This window comes from Anser brachyrhynchus (genome assembly GCF_964034855.1).
Source record: "Anser brachyrhynchus genome assembly, chromosome: Z".
In the NCBI taxonomy this organism is placed as follows: Eukaryota; Metazoa; Chordata; class Aves; order Anseriformes; family Anatidae; genus Anser; species Anser brachyrhynchus.
Window position 1 is genome coordinate 64,398,587 of NC_137697.1, and position 12,370 is coordinate 64,410,956.

Genomic DNA, 12,370 nt, shown 5'->3' on the forward strand with positions numbered 1-12,370 from the left:
CACAAACAAACTTCTGAGCAATGTGAAGCTGAGATACATAGGCAAAACAGGGTAATTTTCTGCATAACATCTGTAAGGAAAACATTTTCCATTTCTCCATTTAACACTGAGCCTCCAGCTATCAGTGTTGTGACTTCTGAATTTTAATATCAACTGCATTTTTTTTCTTGCCTGCATGTTTCATGATTTCTCCTTGACTAATCTTAGCAGTGCCCCTCTAATCATGGTTAACATTGCACTTAATCAGGAAATGGGATTAGAAAGGGGTCCGAACATGTAGGCATTCATATAAGACAAGAATGACTCTGAAAGACTGACCACAAGGCTGTGGCTGTGGGTGGCTGCATCCGTTTGTATCATTATTGAGAGACAAATATCCGGAGGCTTCAGTGGAAAAAAACAGTCAGGAGGAGAGAGGAAGTTTAGGGTATTTAGAAGATCTGCTAAGTCCCCGAAAATTGAAAAGGAAGGATCTGCTAAACACTCATTAAGAGGGGCAATGAGAATTGTGGTGATTTTTGCTCGTATTCTGTGATTTAGCTTGTAAAACATTTATTTTTAGATTGCTGTTTCACAGAATGGTTGAAGTTGGAAGGGACCTCAGGAGATCATCTAGTCCAACTCCCCTCGATGTGCTCACCCAGAGCACATTTCACTATATATTTTTATTTATGAAGTATAAAGATGTTTTGGCTAACTCTGGTTTCAGAAATTTTGTCATGCCAGGTTTGTATTTTCTTGATTCTGCCTCTAGGTGCATGATCTTTTAGAAAGAAAGATTTAAGACATATTACTAGCAATCACACTTTACAGTGGGGTCCTGATGTCATGAATCTCAAGGAAACCCTTTCCTATGAGGTACCAAGGCTAAAAGTTGTATGAATGGGCACAAATAACAAAAATGCCTGTGTTCAGCAGTTCAGTTAAAAACATTTTCCCCTATCCAGGAAATAACCAATGTGTTCCAATTGGCCATTGAACATCACCAAGGAGCAATATGGGTCATGATCCTTGGTCTTACGTTCTCTTTGAAGATATATACAAGGTATGTCTTGTTTTCATATATAAGAATTAAAAAAGATTATACAAATCTAAAAAATTTGAAAAGTAAGGACTGAATGATCTGAATAAAGTCTCTTTAATGTTGGAGTTTACAATTGCAATTCGCATCAAGTGAGTCTTTTCCCAGAATTAAGAGGGTATAGTGACACCTAAGTGAAACACAGGTTCAAATGGGGGAGTTGTCAGGTAATCTGAATTACTTAAACGTATTCTTTATTAGCTGGGTTAAAACAGCTCCACACAGTTGTGGAACCTGTGCAATTGCTACTGCAGAAATGAATGGCAAAGGATAGATAATCCCTGCTGCAAATCTTTTCTGTGTGTAAAAGGATGCTGCCCACCCTTAACGGTTATGCAGGTGATTTACACTCTGGCAGGCTCCAGAGAAGTGACACCACTGGGGGATGATGAATGCCATGGGTTGAGCCATTGTAGCCCAAATGAATGCAGAGCAAATGGAAAATTTAGGCAAAGGTTTCAGCCAAAATCATACAAGAGTTTACTGGTATGTCCAGTTTCACTGGTCCTCTGTCATCTATGCAGTGCTTTCACTTTTTCAGATCTCATCATAATGAGGTAGCTACATGGGACAAAACTGTGAAAGATGCTTGTGGATCAATGAGCAAGGCAGGGTTGCACCAGAGAGGGGGGCAGTGCAATGGGTAAGAAATGGCAGAATAAGAGAGAAAAACTGATTAGTAACAGTGTTCAGAAAGTTTTTAAAATAGAAGCCAGGTAAACTTTATAGTGGGGTCAGAACTAATGGAAGAGATGTGGATAAAATTATAAGCCTAAAATATTATCTTGTCTTAGCATTAGGTCTTCTCTGAGAAGAGAAGACAGAGGCAGTGGACTAAATGAAAGCAGAATGAAGGAAGAAATGGTTTGTGTATTCGGAGCAGAATAAGCTGAATATATCATCTATGATATGGGAGGGTTCAAAGGTATTCATAATGATTGAGAAGAATGTCAGGAACGAGATCAAAAAGGAAACAAAACTTAATTTGTCCAGAACAGAGGCTAAATCAGAGGCACTTATGCACAGAAACAACAGGATAACAGTTGGGTGTTTGAACAGTTTTATTGCCCAAGGAGAAGGCAGAAGTACCCAGTGAAAATGCAGGCTCTAAAGGACAAGTGCCAAAAACTATAGGAGAAAAAGGTAAGCCTATCATGCAAGTTAGGGAGGGGCAGCCAAATGTACACAAAGGAAGGACTGAGTCATGAAAGCCAAAAAAGAAAAAAGAAAAAGACAAAGCATCCAACAGGTAATGATTGATAATCAAAGGAAAAAGTAATTTGGAAAGCTTTCCATCCTGTAGTACATAAACAGTATTTAATTATTATGAGTAACAGGAAGAAAAATCCCAGGACTCTCATTAGATCCAAAATAGATTGTAAATCCAAAACATAGGAAGAGGAAGAAAGCATGTACAATATTGTTTCCTAAAGTAGTAAAAGCTAGACCCATGAGGTACATTGAGTGCAACAAGGCATTTGTTTGAATGAATTAAATTTGGACATTGCATATTACGGCTTCCATTCAGCCTGAGAACTAACTAGCTGGTGTTTACTTGACCTTCCACTCCCACTGTACATGCTGGCTGGAAAAACAGTTGTGCCATTCACAGAAATTCTGTGTATTTCTCTTGTGCCTGTACCTGCTCTGGGCTGTTTGTGTGTGTCTGTGTCTATATGCAACTCCAAATTTAATTCACAGGAAGGCAGTTCGCAGCAGGGAGCTCACCACATCTCTTTAGCCCCAAATGCTGAAGCTCAAGGTGACACAAGTGCCAGTGAAGGGCTGCTGTGTGAACCCACAGTGGATGAGCACTCACTGCATGCGTTTCAGCAGAGAGAAATGGGCAGGTGTTTGGTTAAGCAGGTTTCATCTGTGTGGTTAATCAGGTAAGTGGTTACTGTGGCTACAGTCAGAATAATGACTGTCTTTTGCTCCAGCCCATTAGACAGCAACTTGATTCCTAGTGGTTGGTTATAAACATGAAAACCTTGCCAGTTCACCAAAGCTGAGCTTCCTGAAGCTCAGGGGCAGGGTGAAGTGGGGGCCACGGGGAAGGGAGTGGCAGTGGCAGTCAGCCATGTGGCAGCATGCCCATCACTGCACCTGCAACAGGCGCCCAGGGCACAGGAAACTACACCTGGAGGTACCGCTCCCACCTCATCTCCTGCCCCTCTCCACGCTGGCAGGAGGAACTCCATCTTCATGGAGGAGCTTGGTTAGGAGGGGATGAGGCAGCTTTTGATGCAGGGATATAAACACAGAGGGAGAAGATTAAGAAATTAAGGCTAGATGTAAGGCAGGTGCAGACTACAGTGAGCCAAGGACCTTTGCTTGTTGTGGTTGGAAGGAGCATGGCATGGGAAGGGCTGGAGATTGAGATGGGTTTTCTGTAACAGTGACTCACTAGCAGTTTCATAAGCATTGTGATAGGAACTCAGTACCTAGCTGCTGAAAATAGGCTGGACAAAGCACTAGAAGCAGATGTCATAAGAAGTAGACAATCTGTCTGAAAAGCAGGCAGATTGCAGTGTGTAAAATTTTTCTGTGACAATACATTTGCTTATATGAAAGATGAGATCATTTCTCACTGAGCCCATTAACCCACAGCAACCTGTAAGCCTCGCTTTTGTAAGAAACAGGCATGGGTAAATTGAGTCACAGGGCAGACATACTATCTATGTCCTAGATGTAGTTGTGTTTAATGCCATTCCTTGAAGGTACCAGACCTTGTCAGTCCCTGTCTGACCACAGAAGGAGTGACTAAAATGATGTAAAGTATTGTGCAGCCTGGAATTTAATCTGATACGGATCAGCTGAGACCCTGGTGCTGTTGTACCAGTTTTGTGACAATCTAAGCAAATACCAAATGTTTTTACCTGCATTTCCTACAGGGCACACAGTGCTTTGGTACAATTATTAAAACATCATTATCATATGGAACATACAGACCCGGTATCCCAGAAAATAATAAAACAGACTTACACCATGAGAAGTCTTGGCACAAGTTCTAAAGAAAAGCAGATCTTTGGTGGTTTTGTTGTTGTTGTTTTTATTGTTTTGATTTGATTTTTATTGTTGTTGTTGTTTATATGCTTGCACCTTCCCTTCCCTTCCCTTCCCTTCCCTTCCCTTCCCTTCCCTTCCCTTCCCTTCCCTTCCCTTCCCTTCCCTTCCCTTCCCTTCCCTTCCCTTCCCTTCCCTTCCCTTCCCTTCCCTTCCCTTCCCTTCCCTTCCCTTCCCTTCCCTTCCCTTCCCTTCCCTTCCCTTCCCTTCCCTTCCCTTCCCTTCCCTTCCCTTCCCTTCCCTTCCCTTCCCTTCCCTGGCAATCCTAGTCATAATGCTTTTTGATACATTTTTTCTGACTAGTCAAAATACCCAACATATTCCAAAGTCTGTGTAGAGCTACATGTATGCTCTGATCACAGTGAGTCTTACTTACCCATTTAAAATTTTCTCTTCTTTGGCTCTGGCAGATGTCTAATTGTTAAACTGAAATAAAGGCCATGGGAATCTAGAGCCATCTCTCAGTATGGATTACATGAATTAACTGAGCTTTTTTTTGGTATTGTCCTTGATTTCCTTTCTGACAAAATTATTGAGGTCATTCTTTGATTCTTATTATGAGAGCCAATGGGTAGACCTCCTAATCCACTTGAAATGTTTCTGAAACCACCTGTCTTCTGAAATGGCTAGGCTATTTCCTGAGGTCATGGAAAGGATCTCTTGTTTTGGTCCCATCCATTTATGGAATATGTACCTCCAGGTCAACTGTTATTTTCAAAACACTGATTACTAATTAGGAGGCTCTTCAAGCACAGACATAGTGTCAAATGCTCAGTCAAACCTTAAAGTGACCCAAACCCAATGCTTTTGAAACTGTTAATTTTATCAAAGAATGAACTTCAAAAGATGCTAATAAGATAATTATGTGAAGCATGGTGCTTTTGTGACATAGCAAAAATTGGTAATATTTAGCACATGTTTGTGTGTGTAGAGAAATGTATGGTCTGATGACAGTGAATACTAGTTACCCATTTCAAAATTTCTGTTCGTCCCTGGCAAATAAGTTTGCCAAGTGATATGGAGCGGAGAGTCTTAAAAATTGGTCTCTAGGTATGTTGCTTATATCTATGTTAGTAGCTGAGGGAGCTGCCCATTGCAGGCAGAGCTGAATATCACTGTAATTTTTTTTAATTGCTTCAAGCATGTGACAATGTTAATGGGACTCATTCTCACAGATCTTTGTGGATACAGGAACCTTGAAGGAAGGAGGAGGAAGTACACACTACAGACCCTGAAAAATACACAAAAAAGTAATGCCATTCAGGAAAAAGAAAAAAAAAAAAGGCAGGAAGAAAAAAGAAAAAAGAAAAAAGAAAAAAGAAAAAAGTAGTGGGTTTGGCTGCTTAACTGTGTTGTGGACTTAACATTACAATTTTCAGGTGGAGGAAGCGTTTGGGAGGTGGTGAAGATGACCTCCAGGGAGAAGAGTTGGCACTGAGCAGAAGTGCAACAAGCAGGGCTTCCAGAGTAAATATTATATCAATGGGGACACTTCTGTCCTCATGAGGTTGGTGTGGTTGGGTAATTGTGAAAAGAGGAACTTCTGTTGCCCCTCACCACCCACACACTTCCTCATCAGCTTTAAACTTGATAATGCAGTCTGCAAAACACCGCTGTCTTTTCTGCCCCTTGCTGATGATAGCAAGTACCGCACATCCCTCTTCTTGCTCTGCACACTCCACGAAGACGGGCTTTACTCCTCGAGCTGTCTTAGCAAAACCCCTTTGCCCCACCGCTCTGTGGCAATGACCTTTTTTGAAGTGGAGATCTGATGCTTGTCCTATGTGAGGAAGGTAGATACATAAACAAATCCTTATTGTTTATTGGAAAAATACTCCAGACGTTTGGCAGCTGAGGTCCCTCTGTGCACTCACGAGTGTGGGGAAAGGAAAGGGCCTCCTGATATGTGAGGGAGTAGTGGGGTGAACCCATGCTGCCAGGAGTTATCATCTGAAAACCACTCTGAGGAGAAGGGACCTCTACTCCTACCACCATCCATACCTTTGATAGACATGTGCCCTGTACATCTCCCACCTCACAGGCTTCCTCCAGCACATCCCACCAATTTGGGGGAAGATTTAGTGGTGAGTGTAGTGTCTCTGAGTGTGGTAAATGGATGGAAAAGGGAGCTCTGGAATTAGAAAAGCAAACAAAAAGTCCTATCAGCTACACTGTATTTAACAGAAAGTACACACAGCCCTGGGAGCAGTTCAGACTTCCCCGTCTAGACAGTGCCCCTTGGCTTTGTTGCTCACCCACATGTTTTGCAGATGCACAAGTCTGGGGCAAGGCTGCTCCTCCTGCAGGGGCAAAATAATCACTGTGGAGTTTTACTTGGATTTGTCTGAGCTAGTTTTGGACTCTACAGACAGGTCTTGGGCAAGGACAAGGAGGCTCTGGTGGGGTCTTCACCGCATCCTGGCAGGACTTGCAGCTGGCCTTCAGAGAGCACCGTGCTGCTGGACAGTGCCCACATGAGGTGCTGGGAAGGCTCCAGGGGAGCAGGGGCACCGGCTGCAGAGGGCTGGGCACAGGACGTTCAGTGGGACTTTCTTTCTGCAGGCGTTATTTACAGTTGGTATTAACGGATATGTCCTGTTTGCAGCTGGAAGTGGGCAGCTCGCTGAGTGCGTTTCTCCACCCTGGTGAGATGGTGCTGCGCTGCAAGCAGGCACAATAAGGCGTGTGAATCATACCATCCCTAAGGCCTGGCATCCGCCTGAGTCATGGTTCTGCTACCCTGTTTTACAATTCCTTCCTGTTTTGCAGCATCAAGGGGTTTGTTGACCTTGTGACCTGCCCATGGCATGTTGAAGACTGACCGAGGTGCAAATGGAAGCATAGGCTGGGTACAGTATGCTTTGTTTCCTACAAGATATGAAAATCAACATCTGTTTCAAAGGAGAATGAAATAAACTTTTGAAATGCCCTGCAGATTATCACAGTTTTATAAATTTGGGGTCAGATCTTGAAATGTTTTTCCCATTCCATTCCATTAAGCTTAAGTCTAACATATTTGACATTTCCAGCAAAATTACTTAGAAAGAAAAATGAAAATGGCTAGTATTTAAAGTTTGCATGAGACACAAATATTGGATAATTGCTAAACAGTGTAGAGACTGTATTATGGATTTAACACTCTGAATTTTATAGAAAATTATATACAACAGTGTATGTTAGCTCAGCAAAAATGTAGGCAACATTGTCTAAATGGGGACCAATCACCCTGATAAGATACTTGTGGGTAGTATGAAAGCTTCCCCCAAAACAGCAGGGCCAAAAAATAGCGTAAGAAGTCTATTGGGAAGTATTAAGTGGAAATGCAGAGGTATTGTGTGTTTGGTTTTGTTTGTTTTTTTCTTTTTTCTTTTTTTTCCTCCTGCATCTGCCACTGATACTGCTGTTTCTGCAGTACTATTAAAAATTTTGATAAAATACAGAGGATTCATTGAGGAGCAACAGGGATGAGTAACAACTTGAAAAATATGTCCTGTTCTAGGAGACACAAAATAGCTGGTTTACCAAAAAGGAAGCTGGGAGATGATTTGATCACAGCTTGTCAGCACTCACAAAGCAAACCTTTGACTTTCATCTCTTAAATCTGGCAGATGAAAGTATCAGAAGAACCAGTGATTCTGGTTCTTCTGCATGTGAGCAAGACAGATCAAGCAACACAAAAGCAGATTAGAGATGAAATGCAGATTTCCAGCCTCCAGGCTAATTACACTTTGGAACAATGTATTTAAAAACGTGGTAGATTCTTCAGATGAAAGTTTTAATTTGGAATTTTGTTGCCTAAAAAAAAAAAAAAAAGTCTGCTCTAGACAAATAAAAAATAGTGTAGAGAAATTTCATGATGTTTTGTTGAAGAGGTTAGTGTGTATGACTGAAGTGATTCCTTTTTGCCTTACACTATAGAAATGCCTGGTCTGTAATCTTAATTTAGTGTGCTTTCCAACATGAAGATGTGATGGATGGCATTTATGTTGCTCCTGTGTTTTCAGTGATATATTGTGTTCCGTTAGGACATGATGAGTTTAGTTTGAACCTCCTAGAAGTAAATGGAGAGTAGGTAGCTGTTGCCTAGGTAGGGACCAGACATGCAAGTCTCAGAGGAGTGGAATAGGGAATTTTCTGTTTCTAGACGGAGCTGGGCAGAATTTACTGCTGCTCAAAAAGTTGATGGGTTGGCTGGAACCAACCGTGGCTATGAGTATCTGCCTACAGAGACTCAATGATCAGGGGAAGAGATGTGTGTAGAGATCTGTTTGACCTTGTTTAGAGTTTCCTCAATTAATAAAGTAAGTGTTCAAGTTTTAGTTCTGCTAAAACTAAGCTTTTCTCACTTCAATATATTTTTTGTCTTTTTTGAGGATCTCATTTTGGACAAGGGTCTAGGCATATTGCCTTCAAGGCTGGCCAAATTTATGATATCCTGACAGTTTACCTTTGCTTGTGTAAACTCTCCTCCACCTTCAAGAAATACTAAAAGCTTTTCTACCACTTTGTGGTGTGGTTCCCATATGGCATAATGGAAACTCTGGAGCAGATCCAGGAACGAACATTATTTCAGCTTATGCTTTCTGACAGTTATTACTGAGGTTTACTTGTTGGTAGTGCCTACAAGAATATTTGGTCGGGAGCCTTCACAGACTCCCCAGGTGATGTGAGCTATCCAAATCATGCCATTAGTGTCTGACCTCCCTCTCCCTTACTGCAGGTTACCTAAGCTTGTCAAGCCTGTTCTTGTCCTATTCTCTCTTTTGTCCTCTTTGAAGTAGACAACTCCAGTTCTTTCAGTTTTTCCTTATAAGCTGTGTTTTCTAACCTCCTGATCATTCTAATTTTTCTCTTCTGAATCTCCTGTCATAATGTATGCATTTGTAGGTAGATTTCACTTTTCTTCACAGAGGACAGCTAAAAGTGGGCAGAGAAATTGGTGAAAGATGTGTTAGTGGATCAGACAGAATTTCTCCCTGGGTCTCTCAGATTAGACACCCAATCAGACATCCCAGAGTGAGCTCTTCATCTTTCTTTCAGCAATGTAAGACTTTGTCTTGTTTAATTTAGAAACCACCTTCCTCCAGATGTTCTTCTGCAGGACTAAACCCTCTTATCATTTCTCATGCCACATTTGAGCCATTTCATTGTCATTGTTTATCTAGAATTTTACACTTGTCACTACCAAAAATTTAACAGTGTTTTCAAACCTTTTCTTTATTTTTTCAAAGTTATGCCAAACTCTAAATATGCTCTCCATCACGTCAAACTTTCATTTATGATGAACAAAAGAAATTCACTCTTTCATCACCTTAATTATTAATAAGAATAATGAACACCTGAGGGACAGATACCAGGACAATTTACAGAAAGTATACTTCTTGTTTGACACATGTCCTCACTGCTTGGAGTGCGTTTTTCCAAAATGCTTAGCAGCCACCTTAGACGCTAGAATCTAAACCATGTTCACCTAAGAGAATGTCATACAAAACTGTGTTTCAGGAGCCTTATTATATAGAAAACTGAAATGTATATTCGATTATATACACCTAATGTGTTTTGACTTTATTTCCAGGATCTATTTCTCTGTTATGTTCATGCACAAATCCACATGTCTTTGATATTAAGCTTATGCTTCCAGAATGATGTAGACTCTGAACCACAAAAAGGGACATAGAAAACTGGGAACTAGCAGCTGGCTCTAGCTGTCTCTGCAACCATTGTTTTTGTTATCTACATGAGAAGTGAGAAGTTATTTTGGTTTCTTAGGAAAGCTTTCATATAGGGAATATTAGTTTGGGTGGGAGGTTAGTACAAACAGTAAACAAATCCAATGTTTCAGAAATAATACTGTACATATATAAAATGTTATTTTCAAGACACTTTATAGGTCTTACATTGCACTTGCAAAAAATTTTCTTGGATCTATGTGGATAAAGGTATCTCATATGCATCAGAATGGAGTTGAAGGATTTAAAGGCAAAAATGGCATAAAGGAAAGCCTATTAAATATTTTTGATATGGTTTAAAATTCCCTGAATTTTATATTGATATCTTAGGTGAAGAACAATAAACAGCTCTATCATTTACAGATGTATCAGCTGCATTTGCAGCTGACAGAAGGAGGGACATGAGTGGAGTAATTCCCTGTGGGAGTGATGAAAGTATAAACTGCTGGATGTACTCATCACCCCAGAGAAATAGTTGTCATCTGCTCTCCACATAGTAATAATAATGAGGCTGTGAAGTGGGTGGATAAGGAAGACAGCTATCATCCTCCTGAAGCGTAGGACCTCCTTTCCCTTGTCCTCACTGCACCTTGCAATCCTTGCATTGTATACACACAGTCTTCCTGCCAGTGGCCCAGATGTCCCCAACAAATACATATCATCCGACTGCAAAAAACACCAGTCCTTTCTGGGGATGCTTCCTGCTCTCTCCCCACCAGGACATTCTGTCTATATGAAATGTTAATATTAAACAATATTATTATAATAATATTATATTAATATATTAATATATTACATTAATTTATTATTATATACGAAATATAATATGAAATATTAATATTAAATAATTTGAGAATGCAGGTCTTTTGCTGGTCTCTGGTGTTTGTGTGAATCTGAAGTTTACTGTTTTGCAAACTAGTCACACTCATCTGCTCTATTTTGCTTGAGCTTCCGCTGACTCATTTCCATCAAAGTCCAAACCATGGCCAGAGAAATTACCTAAGATCAGTGAAAGAAATACGTCAGTGATACTAAGCCTTCACTTTAAGGTTAAAAATGTGTCCTGACAGCCTTCATTATTTCTCCTGCAACACTATCTAGGTGTTAATCAGCAGGTGACTATGAGTCCCCAGAGAAGCATTGGGAAAAAGACCACGTGGTTTTACTGACAACAGTGTGACACTCTGATATACATTAGGTCTTGTCAAACATTTTTCTTTATGGTTTCCCCAAAGGATTCCCATAAAGTGAAGGGCATTGAGTTCAGTGCTTCTGCTGTGGAGAAAAGAAGCTGCTACAGCTGTAGGATTTATCTTTGCAGTTCTAAGAACAGAGAGCTTCATATTGCTTTTAATGTACATTTGATGCTAGACCAAGAGTGTCACCATTTTGGAGCTTAATGTGATAAAGGCCATATAAAAATATAATCAACTACAGGTCAAAGAGCAATAAAAATATCATCACGGTCCCCCTTTCTGCTGGCCAACAGTTGCCCCACATCCAGCTCTTGAACACAAGAGGTATTGCCATCCTTGCATCAAGAAGTCAATATTGCACCTTTGTGCTTCACAAGTATTTTGCTTTCAGCTGTGATTGTGAAAAGGGAAGTGTATGGCAAACAGGATGCAATCGGACAGTTCATAAGATGGGCAAGACTGTCTCACCGGAAGGGTTACAGTGAGGTGAATTTCTCGTTGTTGCTAAAACTTTGTCCAAATATATTTATGTATGCTTAGTTTCGGACTTTGGCAGGAAGCTTTAATGCAGAAACAGCATGCCCTTCCGTCCTTCGTGTGTTTAAAAGCTCTTTCGGTGTGAGTCATCGGAATCCTGTGGTTTGTGTATCCTGAGCGGAGAAGGGCTCTCTGTGATTATCAGACATCATGCAAAAGTTGCAGTTTGAAAATAAAATGATAAGGAAGTTCATTATTTCATAGGAAATGTCTGCTGATGGCTTTTTTTTTTTTTTTAATTTCTCCTTTAGGTTTGGTGTTTTGTTTGGAGGCCTTGTGAGGGTACAAGGACTGTGTGGCTTTGCATCACAGACACATATCATTTTTCAGAAGTGCTGCTGCATTGCGAATAGGAGGGTCTCCTTATGAGCCAAAGAAAATAAGATTCAGCAAATAAGCCTCTCCGGAACAAGAAAGGCATCCTGAATGGTTGTCTATATGTTGAACTGCTGCAGTGTCATCTGCCACTCTGATACTGGTCAGTAGCAATCAAGGTACATCTTGCCTCACAAAAGAGGAAAAATGTCCATTGTCACTGCCTTTATCCTGGTGCCTTAATGACATATGAGCTGACTAAATTTTCACCCAAAATGATGTGAATTTCTTGTGATGTTTTCTTGAGATGGCTCTTAGCATGTGCCATTGATCTCTGTGTCTTTATACCCTGCTGAAATCAGGGGTATAATATATAATATATATATATAATATATATAATATATAATATATATTAATGATCCTGTCATTGTGACAGATTGTAGTGA